Genomic DNA, 5897 nt, shown 5'->3' on the forward strand with positions numbered 1-5897 from the left:
TTTGTCTCAGACTCCTGGCCTCAAGCAATCCTCCCACCTCTGTCTCCCTAAGTGCTGGGATTACAGGCGTAAACCACCACACCCGGCCATCAGCAGGGGATATTTTCTTTGGGCCTCTATCTCCTTTTAAGATTAGAGTTGTGAATTCTCAGGGCTTTGCCATAATTTACTCTTTCTAATACTTCCCTTTGTGTGTCAAGGAAGATTTTCTTATAGATTAGATTCAGCTCTTTCTCTTTCATTCATTGGTATAATCTGTGTTATAGTGTTATATAGTTGCATTCCTGAGAAGTCTCTTTCTATAAATCACTTTTAAAATAATTATTTCAAAGAGTAAATAGGGGATTTGGGACTGGACCATTTAGACTCACAATAGTAGAGTAATTTTGCCTGTAGGCATTTCAATAATACTGGTGTTTTTTTAGCTTTAAGTCTGTAGTTATAAAGCTAAATATCCCTGGGCAAATCCAACCTTGATTACATCTAGCTTTTGATCAAGAGGAATGGCCTTTGTTTTTCTATCCTCCACAAGACTATTATCGGCACAAGGCTTTTTAGCCATTTTATCACATTTATCACCCATTGTTGGATAAACATATCATGCAGCCACTCAAAGAAGCTGAGAGCCAGTTTTTTTCTCCCTTGTCTGCTATAATGTTAGTTCTAGCATTAGAACCATGTGCATGATGAAAATCATGTGTCTTATTATTTATTTGGCACATATTTTATGATGCCTACCTAGTGACAGGCACTGAGCCGGGCAACGGGAATCTATCGGTCAATAAAATGGACAAGTATGTGTGGTCATGGAGTTTGCAATAAAATGGAGGGATGGCCCATGAATATCGATAATCAAATATACATTCGAATGCCGTATGGTGGTAAGTGATATGGAGAAAACTGTCAGAGGGTCAGAGAGGGACAGACACCTGGCCAGATCAGGCTGGGCCTTATGAGTCATTGAAAAGACTTTGGGTTTTATTCTGAGTGTGTTAGAACCCATTAAAAGTTTTGGAGCAGGGGAATGGCAGACCATGATTGGTATTTTAGAAGACCTACTTGGGAGTTAAGAGATTGCTGTAGCCTGTGTTCTACAACGCTGAACCCGAAACAAAACCACTTTATTTTAAGAAGTGGTTGATGAAACAAAAGCGAAGGACTAGGAAGTGTTAGACAAGCAAGGAGAAAAGGCCAATCTGGTGGTGTGGAAGATGCTGATAAATTCTGTGGTCAACTGGGGCTCCATCCCATGGGAGATCCTCTAAGAGGTCAGGTGGGAAGACAGCTCTGAGGTGTTCAGCTCCTGTCGTCCATTGGTTCAGGGTCACCCAGGGGGTGTTAACTCCCTTGCACGGAGGGATGAGTCGGAATGACTGAGCAATCGCACATTCCAAGCAGCAGGAATCCTGTGGAGCAGCTGAGACACAGTGAGAGAAGGTCACACCCAAGAAGTGTTCAGTACAGAAGCTCGTGCCCTGCAAGATGACAGGACCTCGGGGTAGGATGGCGGTGGGGAGATGGTGAGGAACGCACAGAATGTAACAGGGTTACATTCAAATTACTCAGTGAAAATTTGCCCTGAAATAGAACTATCTATATCTCCACAGTGAGGACAGCCCACAAATTTCATAACTCCTTGCCTCTGTGATATTATCTTCATTCCATAGTCCTGTTCTCTTTTAAAAAAAATTGTAGAGATGGGGAGGTCTCACAAGGTTGGCCGCGTTTGTCTCAAACTCCTGTCCTCAAGAGATCCTCCTGCCTTGGCCTCCCAAAGTGCTGGGATTGGCCTCCCAAAGTGCTGGGATTGTAGGTGTGAGCCATGATGTCCAGCCATGAGTCCTGCTGTTCTCATTCCTATGGAAACAATTACCCATTTTGTAGGCATCAAAATTTACCCTTTAAAGCAAGGACATTGATGAATGAAGATTTAACAACCACCGGGGGACAAAGGTAACTATGAATGTTGATAGATATGTTAAATTGCTTGACTGTAATTATTTCACTGTGTAATGTACATGAAAGCATCATGTACGCCTTAAGTATACAGCACAAATAAATTAATTCGTTGAAAAAAGATTTAATAACCTGCAAACAAGTTTCTGTAGCTTAAGTGTCTTCTGTGTATAATATATTTGAGAGATTGTAGAGGCAGAGAAAGGTGAAATAATGGGAACAAGCTCGAACTCGCTATATATTTGGACAGGAAAATGCATTTTGGTTTAGACAAATGTCTGAAAGGGTAGAAGACTTATGGACAATGTCAAAAATGTCTGTTTAAAAGTTAAAAGCAAAGGATTATCCCTCCATTGGTCATGGTTATTCAAGTTTCTTATATCATGCTAACACAAGGCCAGGAACACAATTTTCATGGCATGAAACTCAACATTTTGAAAAATAATATGCACTGGGTGTTTCTCAGGAAAAGATGAACATCTGAAACTTGTCAGGAAAAAAAAAAACTAAAACATCTCCTTGTGGACGAAGGTGCCTAGGAGAGTGATTCTGAAGAAGATAAATCCAAAGAATGTTGCCAAAACCCACACGGAAGGGTTGAGCTGAAAAGCATTATGGTGTCAGAGATAGCTGTGCATGCTGGGAATGGTCTCAGGCTGTTCTCTTGGAAGCATTGTCGCTTGCCTAGAGTTTGGGCCTTCCACTTTCCTCATTCTCTAAAGTCGCCGTAAGCTTTCTGTTTAACCTCACTAAGGCGAAGTGACAATACTACCACTACTAGTAACTCATCACTTTCCATTTGAATGAGTCCTTTTTTTGTGCAAACGCTATCCCTAACTCTCTACTCACATATGCATTGATAGACTTCTTGGAGAGAGAGACTTTTTGCTGAAGTTACTTTCTTTGACCCACTGAAGTGTAGAAAGAAAATCCTGGAGCCTGGGAGGATCTAAAATTCTAAAATAAGGAATGTTCTTTATGGTAGAAAGCGGGGCAAAAGTAATGAAGGGTCCTAGCCTGAGGTACATGATGGATGAGGGAAGAATCAGCTCCTCGTGACTAGAACCAGGAGACACGGCTTTGGAACAAAACCCGTCTCATGGGAACTCTTTTAAGCGGGCCATCTGTGTTCTTGCACAGTGAGCCCTTCAGTGGTGAAAGTCATGACTTTAGGTGAAAGGACTATTTGTTTTCAAGGTGGCCATGGAGCTGAGGCACTCCAGGCTTTGCAGATATGGAGGAGAAAAGCCAACTCGTTGACCCTTGAGAGGCAGTGGAGTGCGTGGTCCCAAGAGTGGATTTGACTCCTCTCTCTAGCATGTTTTAGTTTTTCTCCATTTGCCCATCCTGTTCCATTCTGAGCCTTGGTCTGTGCCTTGGGACACTAGCCTCTAGGTTTAGTGTCACCTGGGCTCCCTTGACATCTGACTTGCAGTTGAGTTTGATTAATAGGAAGAACTGGTGTAAGATTAGAGGGTGAGAAAAAAAAGGAGTTAAGGATATAATCTCATGGTTGTTTTGGCAGTGGCTGGGTTATTGTATCGATGACTATCTCTTCCATGTGTACAGCTCTCACGTGGTTCCAGCTACGTTAGTCTCTCGTCCCTTCTGGTTAAGAGGTGAGAATGACTCTGTTGGTGCCCCCTGAGTTTGTCACTATGAATCATTCTCAGTTTCTCCTTCGAACATATCTGCCTCCCTGTCTTAGTCTGTTCGAGGTGCTATAGCAAATAGACCTTAAACCCAGTGGCTTACAGGAAACAGAAATTTATTTCTCACAGGTACGGAGGCTGAGAAGTCCAAGACCAAGGTGCTGGCAGATTTGTGTCTGGTGAGGGCCTGTTACCTCTTAGAGAGTACTTTTTCACTGTGTCCTCACATGGAAGAACAGGGGAAGGAGCCAGGGGTCTTGCTTTGGTCTCTTTTATAAGGGCGCTAATCCCATCATGAAGGCTCTGCCCTCATGTCCTAACCACTTCTCAAAGGCCCTACATACTGGTACCATTACCTTCCATGGAAGTTAAGATTTCACTACATACATTTTGAAGGACCATAAGCTTTTAGTCCACTGCACTCCCTGACTGTGACAGCGAGTGATCCTGAGTAAGTTAGCACCTTTTCCCTTCTCTTTCTTATCTGCAAAATGAGGTTGATAATGTTATATAACACTCAGGACTGATTATTGGAGGATTAAATAAATTATATAAAATAATTTACATACAATGAGCATTATCTACTGTTATAAATATAGTTTCCTTAAAAAAAATCTTATGTATTTATTTAGTTTGAAATTCAAGGGGCCCATGTGCAGGTTTGTTACATGGGTATACTGTGTGATGGTGAGGTTTGGGCTCACCATCCAAATGGTGACCGTGGTACCCAGTGGGTAGTCTTTCAAGTCTTGCCCCCCTCCCTTCCTTCCCCCTTTAAGAGACCACAGTGTCTGTTCTTCCCATCTTTATGTCCGTGTGTACCCAGTGTTTAGCTCCCCATTTTAAGTGAGAACATGCAGTATTCAATTTTCTGTTTCTGTAAATACAGTTTCTTGTTTAATCTTTAAAACTTCTCTTATCATGGAGGTATTTTCTCATTTCATGTATGGGAAAACTAAGACCTGTGAAGTTTTAGATACCAGAGCTGTGATTCTAAAGCCAAGTCTGATTTGAGAGCTATTTTTCACCTCATTGCCTAAAATGAGATTTCTCCTCTAGTTAAGGGGGAGAGAACAAATGGTGAGATTAACAGGCTGAAATCCTTTGGTGATGATGGAGGGCTGAGTAGATTTGTTTTTAAAGAAACCAATCTCCTCGAAGTGACTTTGGACAGTCAAAAGAACATTTATCAGCGTCATGTCAATCATGCCGTGAAAAATGGCTTTTTCCCCTCAAAGAGAGCTTATATTTTTTATTTTTTGAAGCCAATTGATTCTTTTGTTGAGCCTCAAGGACCTTTCTTTTTTAGTATGTATGCTTTTGTGACTTCTAGCCTTGATTCTAGAAAAAAGGACTATTTTTGTCTTCATTATTGCCCATGGAAAAGATCTGAAATCCTGTGATTAATAAATAATTCTCACTCTCATTTTCTAAGGTAGGGCTTTTATACTGAAGGTAGTATTGGAAAAAGAGAAACCCAAAGGGCTTGGCTTCACATTAAACCTTTTTTTTAGAAACCTGACGTGTGAGAGGAGACAAGGAGACAATGTCATGTAATCAAGCAGGCTTTGTCTAAGCCAGGGATACAGGATCTTCTGAAACTTCTTTTTTTTTTTTGAGTCGGAGTCTTACTCTGTCGCCCAGACTGGAGTGCAGTGGCCGCTCCCGGCCACCGCAGCCTTGACCTGCTGGGCTCCGGCGATCCTTCCGCCTCAGCCTTCCAAGTAGCCAGAATTACAGGCACGCGCTACCACGCCCGGCTGATTTTTTGATTTATTGTAGAGATGAGGTCTCGCTGCCCAGGCAGGTCATGAACAGAAACTTCTTTTAAAGGAAGTAAATTCTTTTTGGCTTCTACAGCATGGGGAAGGCATTATTTTTCAGACTGAAGGCAAAATGACGGCAAAAGTAATCTGGGAATGTCTGTGGGCCAAGTTCTATCCAACAATTTCTACCACGGCAGCTGGACCAGAAGGAAGTGCAAAGTAGCCTGTCAGAAAGAGAATGGCCAGAGCTCTCAGGAGTGAGGTTTCCATGCAAAAGAAAATGAATTGAGAGTGGAAATGAGAGTTAACTAAAGTCAAACATATACACACATTTGTGTGAATGGATGTGGATATGTGTGTGTGTATGTATATATGTGTGTGTATATATGTATATATATAATTTCCCAGGTAGAAAAATAATTCACTTGGAACCAAATCATTAGGGGAAAGATCAGGTGGCTTGAGAAAAAAGTCAAGCCTAAAGCATTTGATTTGATAAGGTCATCATTCACTCATCTCTGCA

This window comes from Carlito syrichta, unplaced genomic scaffold, assembly GCF_000164805.1.
Source record: "Carlito syrichta isolate Samal-C Ts95f unplaced genomic scaffold, Tarsius_syrichta-2.0.1 Scaffold153629, whole genome shotgun sequence".
Classification (NCBI taxonomy): domain Eukaryota; kingdom Metazoa; phylum Chordata; class Mammalia; order Primates; family Tarsiidae; genus Carlito; species Carlito syrichta.